Genomic DNA, 9306 nt, shown 5'->3' with positions numbered 1-9306 from the left:
TACTAACGAAACTCTACGGTATGTGTATTTATTATGGTAATGTATATTAATTAAGGAGACCTCTACATTTAAAATCAAAACAGGAGAAAGATGAGTTCTGCAATTAACCACTACAACAGCGGGCTCACAAAAATCAAAAATCTGATGAAAAACGGGCATTCCCCAGCTACAAACGGAGTAGATAAATAGAGAGGTTAAAGTAAGCACCTTGATCTGTGACTCTACAGTAAATCGCCTCTTTTGAACTGCTCCATCAGGACAACGACGGGCGACAGTTTATGACCTGACAAGGAAAAAAAATTAATTTCATCATAAAAAACAAATTAACATTTGCTACACATATCAGTGCCAAGGACATACAATGCTTACGCCTTTCTCTTTTACATTTGGCTCTTCAGGTAACTGTCAGTGACAAAAATAAATGAAACATGTTATATTTCTGATGTTTGTGATATACTGGAAGAGTAACAAGTTGATTTAGAAAATAACCCAAAGAAAATACATGCACTGATAGGTCAAAAATCGTGTTTCTACTTTTTTTTTTCAATTTAGAAATTTTTCAAAATAGAAACATCAACTCGGAAAAAAAAACCCGAGTTCCAGATGGGATTTGAACCCACGACCCTCCGTGATCTAGTCGGACGCTCTAACCACTGAGCTACTGGAGACTCTATGATGAGCAAAGGTGAAATATGTGGGTCTTTGACTGGAACCGCATCGCGCGGTCACACAGCCAAATGATGTCTAGGCGCATATGAACTCATTAACTGCATCGCGCAGTCACATTAAGGCATATCAAAGATGCAACCAACCACCCTCCAAAGTGAGTATTATAAGGAAATTTTCAAGGTAGAAATTTTTCAAGGTAGAAATTTTTCAAGGTAGAAACATCAACTCGGAAAAAAATCTGAGTACCAGATGGGATTTGAACCCACGACCCTCCGTGATCTAGTCGGATGCTCTAACCACTGAGCTACTGGAGACTCTACGGTCAGCAAACATTTCACCCTTGCTCACCATAGAGTCTCCAGTAGCTCAGTGGTCAGAGCATCCGACTAGATCACGGAGGGTCGTGGGTTCAAATCCCATCTGGAACTCAGTTTTTTTTTTTCCGAGTTGATGTTTCTACCTTGAAAATTTTTTTAATTTATCATTTTTTTTTTATTATTTCTCTATTATTTGCATCGACAATTACGGTTACAAATATATTTACTAGACGCACTAACACTAAAAAAAAAACACTAAACAAACGAATAAATAAATAAATAAATAAGAAATACAGTAATAGTTAAACACTACAATAAATAAATAAATATACCAAACACAAAAGGACAAAATAAATAAAATTAATGAATAAAGTACAAGACACATGCTGACAAAAATTTAAATTGATGTTCAGTTAAGAAAGAGATAATAATTTTTCCCATTTTTTGTAGTGTTTATGGAGCCTGTCATTTCTTTTGGCAATTTTTCTCTCTATATGATGAACTAATTTGATCTTTTCAAAGAAAATTCTTAATATTGGTTTAGTTTTGTTCAGTTTACATGTATAAATAAAATATTTAGCAATGAGTATTAAGTGATTCAAAATAGCAAAATTTTCATTGTCATTAAATACGCCAAACAGAATATTAATTAGTGTTAACGTCTCCATAGATATGTTTCGTTTACTAATCCAAGATGAGAATGCAAGCCAAAAGTTTTTTGTTATATTACAATGAAAGAGTAAATGCTCGAGGGATTCATCTTCTTTCTGACAAAACGTGCACAAAGGCGATTCAATCATTTTAAAACGGAACAACTTATCATTGGTGTATACGATATCGTTCAGTATTCTATATTGGAACTCTCTGATTTTTGTTTCTATTGTGACGGTAAACGGTAAAGAATGGGTTTTTTCCAATCAACCACAAGTTGGGGATATTTGCTTTTCATCTTTTTTTGAACAGAGGGAGGAGTTTGTTTTTTAGTTTTAAATTGGTCATACAGTAATTCTGATGTTACTTTGGACAAATCGATTTCAGGGTCATCCAATTCAATATATACTTCATCTCCGAGGATTGATGGATAGAATTGTTGATTTGTTTGTGACTGTTTTATAATAAGTCTCCACGCGATGGGAGTAGCATCCACAACACCTATTAGCTTAAAATATTGAGTTGGGGATACATTTGCTGCCAATACCTTCGAACTTTGAAGAAATTTTCCCATGTTAGATAGCAGGTCCCCAATTTTAACAATTCCCTGACAAAACAGATGTTCTTCGAAAAGCGATTGTTTGTCAACAACAATATTTTTGTTATTCCAAATGATTTGGTCGATAACATCGTCATACGAAACGACATTTGAAGTCTTCAATTCCGACCATGCATCAAGACACTCTTTATAGAAAGCTGGAATATAAGCTGGAAGTTTACGAGTGTCGAAGTCACAAAAAAGAATGAATTTTCTTCCTACGTGGCAAAGAAATTCATCTAAAATAGCTTTCCAGGTGCTATTACCATCAGCGAAATATTTCTTTAAAGCCATGACTCTTTGTGCTGAGATCATGGACTCGATGTCAAGCATTTTAAGTCACCCACTTTCAATGTCGTTGATAAGTGCAGATCTTTTGATTTTATCATTACCTTTCCAAATAAAACCATAAATCAATTTATTTATCTCCTTTATTAAATCCATTTTGAAATCACTGGTTATCCTTGCAATCTGATTGGCTCTCGGTGGTGCGATTTATTCACGAATCGCACTATTTTTTGCTCTAAATCGCATCTTTTTCTCAGCCAATGAGAATGGGCCAGTAAAACATAACAACCCATCAGATTTCAAGATTAGTTTAAAGTAATCAATAAAATTTCAGGAAAATGAAAGGCAAAAAGCCACTGTGTGGAGAATTTTGCAAATACTATTGCCAAAACTTTGTTGTTATTGTAGCTTTTTTTCCAAAAACATTGACAAATTTCATTAATTAGTTTCTGAATGACGATTATGAGCTCCTTTAGGCTGAAGACCTACTTTAATGGAAGTTCCCAACTTTCAGTGTCCATTTTGACGAATATTTTGGCGATTTTTCTTCAACATCTGCTCAAGATCCGTATGATACTGAGTCCAGTAAAACATAAACAAACGAAAACCACACAACAACAAATTCAGAGTCATCTCAAGAAGGTAGATGTTTCCAGGTTTCCGGTAGTTTCAAACGAAGCAACAAAACAGCTCAATTCTTTTGCTGTGAATAAACATAGTCAACATACGCCACACCGCACAAAATAGTGAATGGACGAACGTCTTACGAAGCCGGTGCCAGTCCCGCCATCTTGGAAAACAAATGGCGCTGCCAGAACTTGACAAGGTCCTGAGTATTGAGTCCTACGCCAAGGTTACAAAAAGAAACGGAGATGATAACGAGCTGGACCCCTTAAAATTATACCACTGAACGGCATTTAAAAGAAAAAAAACGTACTATCCACTTGGCATCGTACACTCGAGGGAGTTTCACAACTCAAAAGAAATCGATCGCAGAATTACACAGGATATGCACCTTCAAATTTCTTCTCCAAAGACAATGAAAATCGCAGCCTCAACCACAGAAGAAAGGTAGGCCTTCCATAATTGATTCAGGCGACGAGAATTGCACTTTTATACCTGAAGTAGACTATTTTCGACTTCAGATCAGAATTGCTTGTTTCTTTGTCATGCTCGGATGAGTTTTCGTCACATGACATCGTTTTGCATACTAAATTAGACGTTGTGATTTCTAATCGAACTCGCGCTGCGCGCTCGTTCGATTTTGAAATCACGCGTATGATTTCAGACCAAATTGCACTCCACTCAGTTCAAGTACCATTATTAATAAGATCCTTTGATACCGATATTAATGCTGCTTTACTCAAAAACTTTGGTATGATAAAAGTTTTCACTATCTGAATCTTTCCAAGTAAATAAAGGCCTCTCCATTTCCACATATTGAGGGTCCTTTGAATGGACTTGAAAATTGATTCAAAATTGCCTTTGTTCCGTGACGGTTTATGGTAGTCAAAAAAAGTACCTAATATCTTAATTGATGTTCGTACGTTATGGATAAAGTCGCGTTGCGCGAGTTTAAAAGAACCGATTGCGAAGATTTCAGTTTTGTCGTTGTTGATCCGGAGGCCAGAATATTTATAGAAATCTTCCAACAATCCACATAATTGTAAATACGAATTCATATCCTTTAGAAAACAGGTCATGTCATCGGCAAATAATGTTAACTTGATTTCCTCGTTTTTGACCATCACACCATGAATGTTATCATCTTGGCTGATTTGGGTTGCTAATATTTCAATAGCTCAGACAAATAATAAAGGCAATAACGGGTCACCTTGCCATACACCACGCCGCACTTGAAAGAGATCGGTGGTAAATCCATTGTTGAAAACGCAGCTTGATATGTTTCTACAAAAGGTCTTAATCCATTGTAAAAAACATGTCCCAAAGTTAAGTTTCTACAACACCTTTAACAGATACGTGTGATCTAGAGAATCAAAGGCTTTTTCAAAGTCTATGGCTACAAGTATACCAGATTTGTTTGTTATTTGTGCCAATTCAAGGAGATCATCGATCGTTTTAACTGCGTCAAAAACTGATCTTCCTTTGATAAATCCATTTTGATTGTGATGAAAAAATTCCGGAAGGATTGTTTCTAATCTTCTAGCAATTGCCTTAGATGCAATTTTAACGTCCACATTCATTAAAGAGATAGGTCGCCAATTTTTAATGAATCTTCTATCTCTATCTTTCTTTTCTAACAGAGTAATCATTGCCTGTTTTTGGGAGGAAGATAGTTGTCCGTGTTCGTGAGCGAAATTTAGGGAATCTTCAAGGTATTTCCCTAAAATGGGCCAGAACGCCAAATAAAATTCCACAGTTAACCCATCATTTCCCGGTGCTTTGTTTCTTTGAAACGTTTTTAATGCTTGGTAAAGCTCGGATCTAGGGAGCTTTTTATCTAAAACCTCTTTCTGGTCATTGGATAGTTTCTTAGTATTCGTTCTGTCAAGGAATCGAGTGATTGAGTTCTCACCCAAATCTTTATCATAAAGTTTTGAATAAATATTATGAATCTCGGTCATTATCTGCTTTGGCTCTGTCGTTTCTTTATCATTATCCATAGATAATTTCCTTATTGAACTCTTTTTCTTTTTGGCGTTTTCTAAGTTTAAAAAATATTTATTACTTTTCTCACCCTGTTCGCACCAGTTAACTCTGGATCTTATAATTATTCCCTGGGTAATATAGTCATAATGGCGATCATATTCTGCTTGAATTATTTCCAAGGCATTAAGATTTTCAGGTGTTGGACCCTCGTCGCATTTTACTTGACAATCTTTAAGTCTTTCTTCTAAACTGACTCCGTTCTTTAGCTTTCTTTTTACCATAAACAATCGTTTCATAGCGTATTTTATACTTAAGGAAGTCCCAAAGAACTCTCGGATCCTGTATTTCTCTATTTTCCTCTATCCACTCCCGACTTTTTTCGTTTATCTTATTCACATATTCTTCGTCTTCCAATAAACTTGCATTAAATTTCCAAAAGGAAGGTCCGTAACTCGTGTTTTCCATGCCATTGATATGTAGCGTAATGGCAGAGTGATCAGACCTAATGGCAGGAATAATGTCGACCTTCTCTACCTCTTCTTGAATGCAATTGGTTATTAGCCAGTAATCTAGGCGGCGTTGAATTGCTGGATTTTTCTGTCTCCAAGAGAAACGTTTAGCACCTGGATTTCTGATTCTCCAAATGTCTGTCAAATCAAATAAGGAGCACAGATTTTCTATTTTTTTTAGAGGATTCTTTTAATTTTGGTTTCCCTCCCGATCCATCTAAATCAGGATTCAAAATAACATTGAAATCGCCACCTATTATTATCCGATGGTCTGCATCAGTTTCCACTTTAGCTAACTCATTATGAATTTCATCATAAAAAACACATTGCTTGTTGACCTTATTCGGAGCATAGATATTTACAAAAATAAAAGGTTGACTTTGCACAATGCCCTTCAGAATAACATAACGACCCAATTCATCTTGTTTACATACCTTCAATTGGCAGTTAAGTCCTTCCTTGACAAGTGTTAAAACACCTCTGCTGTGTTCCGAGCCGTGGCTAAAAAACAGCTCTCCCCTCCACTGGGACTTCCACACATTCTCCAGCTCGGGTGTGCTACATGTTTCTTGTAGCAAAATTATATCAGCTTTGTCTTTCATACACCAGTGAAAAAGCGCCTCCCGCTTATCAAATGACCTGATCCCTCGAACATTTAACGATAAAAATCCAAAATTTAGATTAAGTTTTGTGAACATTATTAATTTCGTAAATCGTTAGAAAAATACTCCTGATCATAATTAACAAATCGCCAAAACTTTCAGCCAGAAAACTTAAAAAAATAATTTGTATGTTGCGTGTGCAAAATATGGAAAAAACATAATCTAAATAACATTGAAAAAATATACAAAAAGACTATTTTACAACCATAACACCTACAACACCAATAAGACATACAAATAAAACAGTAGCCAGCGATGAAGCCGGCTGTTTTAAATTGCGCTACTAATGAACTGAATCTTGCACGTATGATGTTAATTTTAGAATCCAAACATGCAGCTCCGTTTTAGCAAATAAAACGAAAAATAATGTATGCCGTTACATGTTCGTGAAGAAAAAAAAAAACTTTTTCTTTCTTAAACTTTGGCATCAATTCTTTTCTGCGGTTTATGATTTCTTTTGGTAGGTCTGCCGATATTCCAAGACACTTTCCTTTCAGCTTCTTTGCCCTTGACATTACCAACTCTCTATCAGAATATCGCAGAAACCGAGCCATGATCGGTCTTGGCTTATCTTGTGAGGGTTTGCGCCTCCCGATGCGATGAATTCTTTGAAACTCAATGGTATCCGCCTTATTGATATCCAGCTCATTCTGCATAAATCCAACTAACACCCCTTTCACGTTCTCCTCTGTGGTGCCAGATGCTTCTCTGATCCCATGAAAGCGAAGGTTTTCTCGTCGTTGGTACACTTCCATGTAAAGCTTTTCATCCCTCAATGTTTCGATCTCTCCCTGAAGCTTCCTCTCCACCCGCGCCGTTTTTTCTTGAAGAGATTTTTCCCAGTACTTCGTTTTCTCCTTCATGTTCTCAATTTCGGAGTTCGCAAAAGACATTCCTTCGTCTAACACGTGCACCTTTAATGATGATGCGGCGTCTTTGCTAAACGATTCAAAGCGTTCGACCTTCTCTTGCAGTCGATTAACCTTTCCGTCGACAACTTTCACGTAGCTTTCAAGATTGTCCAGTTTCTTCTCCATCTTATCAAGTTATCCTAAAACTAATTCAATCTTGGACATTACTTTTTTAACCACCTCAAGCGTCGCGACAACATCATCGGTTTCGCTTCCCGACTCCGACTCCATCTGGTCTTTTGATTTGATTTTCTTTTCCAGCGGGGAAAGAGAATCTTCTTCAGACGATATTGACTCATTTCTCCAAGCCGGTCCAGTTCTTTCTATATGGGTCTTTCGTTTAAACTTTTGTACCTTCTGTGCCATGTAACCAAGGTCATATACAAACTTTTGTAACGGAGCTAGCAAGAACAAGTCTACACTCTCGCCATGCTCGACCCAGTCTTCGTTCGTGCAGTTCAGTCTAAATTTGAATGCAATATTTTGACATGTCAATAACAAAGGAGAAAATAACTTATGGTGAGGTGTGGTGTTCAAATATTACAGTCAAACCGACTTTGCAAACTTCCGCCGAAACATTGGTATTTTGATTGACAGTTTGAGCCGAATAAGTTGCAACCTACGCGAGTAAGTTGCTCAGTTTATTTGGTATCTCGTGCCAAGAACTCGTTGAGATTTTCCAAAATTTTTCAAGTATTACTTCAATATTTTGAAGACAGGTTTGCGAGTTTTTACGTGGATGAGCCACTGAGCACACATCAAGATCTTCTCGACCGCGTGAAAAAAGCTGTACCGTTTCTTCAAGGCGTTGACGACCAGCAAATCGTAATATACAAAGATCTTTCTTTGCAAACGTTTATTAATATCGACAGGAACGACAGTTTAGATGTCTCCGAAGCTTTTAGGAACGCTTCGCCTTGTGGATCAGGCAGTTACCGACGCGTCTATTTGAAGGTAAGAGAGTGACTCTTCGTTTTTATTGAAAAGACGCTCTGATTCGAAAGAGGCAAGCGCGGAAAGCATGTCAACAAAGTAACACAGGAGCCTTCTTTCCTCGTTTGCGAGCAGTGTAAATTCTGAGAGATCGTCAGTGGCACACGTTTTTGACTGGAAAACTTCTAAAGGAAATCAGCTATGGTAGAAGCTTCAAAGTCTTAGCGACATCAAACTGGCTGTCGAAACACACATTCGGGAACTCGAAATTGATGTAGTTGAGCCGCCGCGCGTTGGCAGATACGCAAGGATGATTTGCGGCTGATTGTCACATTCGTGGCCACACGGCTGAAGGAAACCGCCTCTATTCGTGTAAACTCCTCGTTGTCAATCATTTATTTGTTGTGGACTTAAGAAGCAACACCCTGAACATACTGAGGAAATAAGGAAAATGGACACTGTTACAATGGAAAAGAAAAACTTCGATTCTTTTCAGTCTAAATCTATATCAGCATTCTCGTCAGCAGTTACTTCGCCACTGACGTAACTATGGACTGACTAAAGCCTTCCCAGAGAAATACTCGTTACAAACGCCACAAGGACAACTGGAATTGCAAAAAGACATTGCAACATTGAGATTAGCTTGTTCTAATAAAATTCTTTCACGTGCAGATGCAAGCGACCGCGAACCATTTACATCATTTCTGGAGAAACAAAAAACATCATCAATGAAGTTTATGTTCAAGTAGATGTAAACGCAAATGGAAATCAAACAAATGTTGTTTCTGCCGTTTCACCTCTGCGAGCAGAGCGGAGAAATAAAAAATCAAGAAGTCCCAGCTCAGGATCTAGTGAAGAGTCGGAGTCGTCACCTGAAAGAAAAAGGAAGCGTCGAAAGAACAAATCTAGTTGCAAGAAGAGCCATTTGATGAAGTCTCGAAAAAAGCACCGAAAATACGACAGCTTTAGTGAGTCAGAAGATGATCGCAGTCGTTCAGAAGAGAAAAAGACTAACGTTGGAAAGGCTGCTGCAGACTCGCGAAAATGTAGTTTAGACGAATAAGCGACAATAGCGAGAGCTAAGCGATCGCTTTCAGGTAGATAACTTTCTTATTGTCAGTTTTTGTACATCGTGATGGGTTGAGTTTAAAGGAACCA

At 37.4% G+C, this 9306-nt stretch overlaps 2 non-coding genes across 2 annotated transcripts; one reads left to right on the top strand and one right to left on the bottom strand.

Moving 5' to 3' along the window:
• Positions 1-595: 595 nt before the first annotated feature.
• Trnas-aga (transfer RNA serine (anticodon AGA)) lies at positions 596-669 on the bottom strand. Its single transcript has one exon. It is a non-coding gene; the product is annotated as a tRNA-Ser (tRNA).
• A 354-nt stretch (positions 670-1023) lies between these two features.
• On the top strand, positions 1024-1097 carry Trnas-aga (transfer RNA serine (anticodon AGA)). Its single transcript has one exon. It is a non-coding gene; the product is annotated as a tRNA-Ser (tRNA).
• The last annotated feature ends 8209 nt before the right edge of the window (positions 1098-9306 follow it).

The sequence above is a fragment of the Orbicella franksi genome, chromosome 10, assembly GCF_964199315.1.
Source record: "Orbicella franksi chromosome 10, jaOrbFran1.1, whole genome shotgun sequence".
NCBI lineage: Eukaryota > Metazoa > Cnidaria > Anthozoa > Scleractinia > Merulinidae > Orbicella > Orbicella franksi.
The sequence above is the reverse complement of the archived record's forward strand: the minus strand, read 5'-3'. Positions and strand labels throughout refer to the sequence as shown.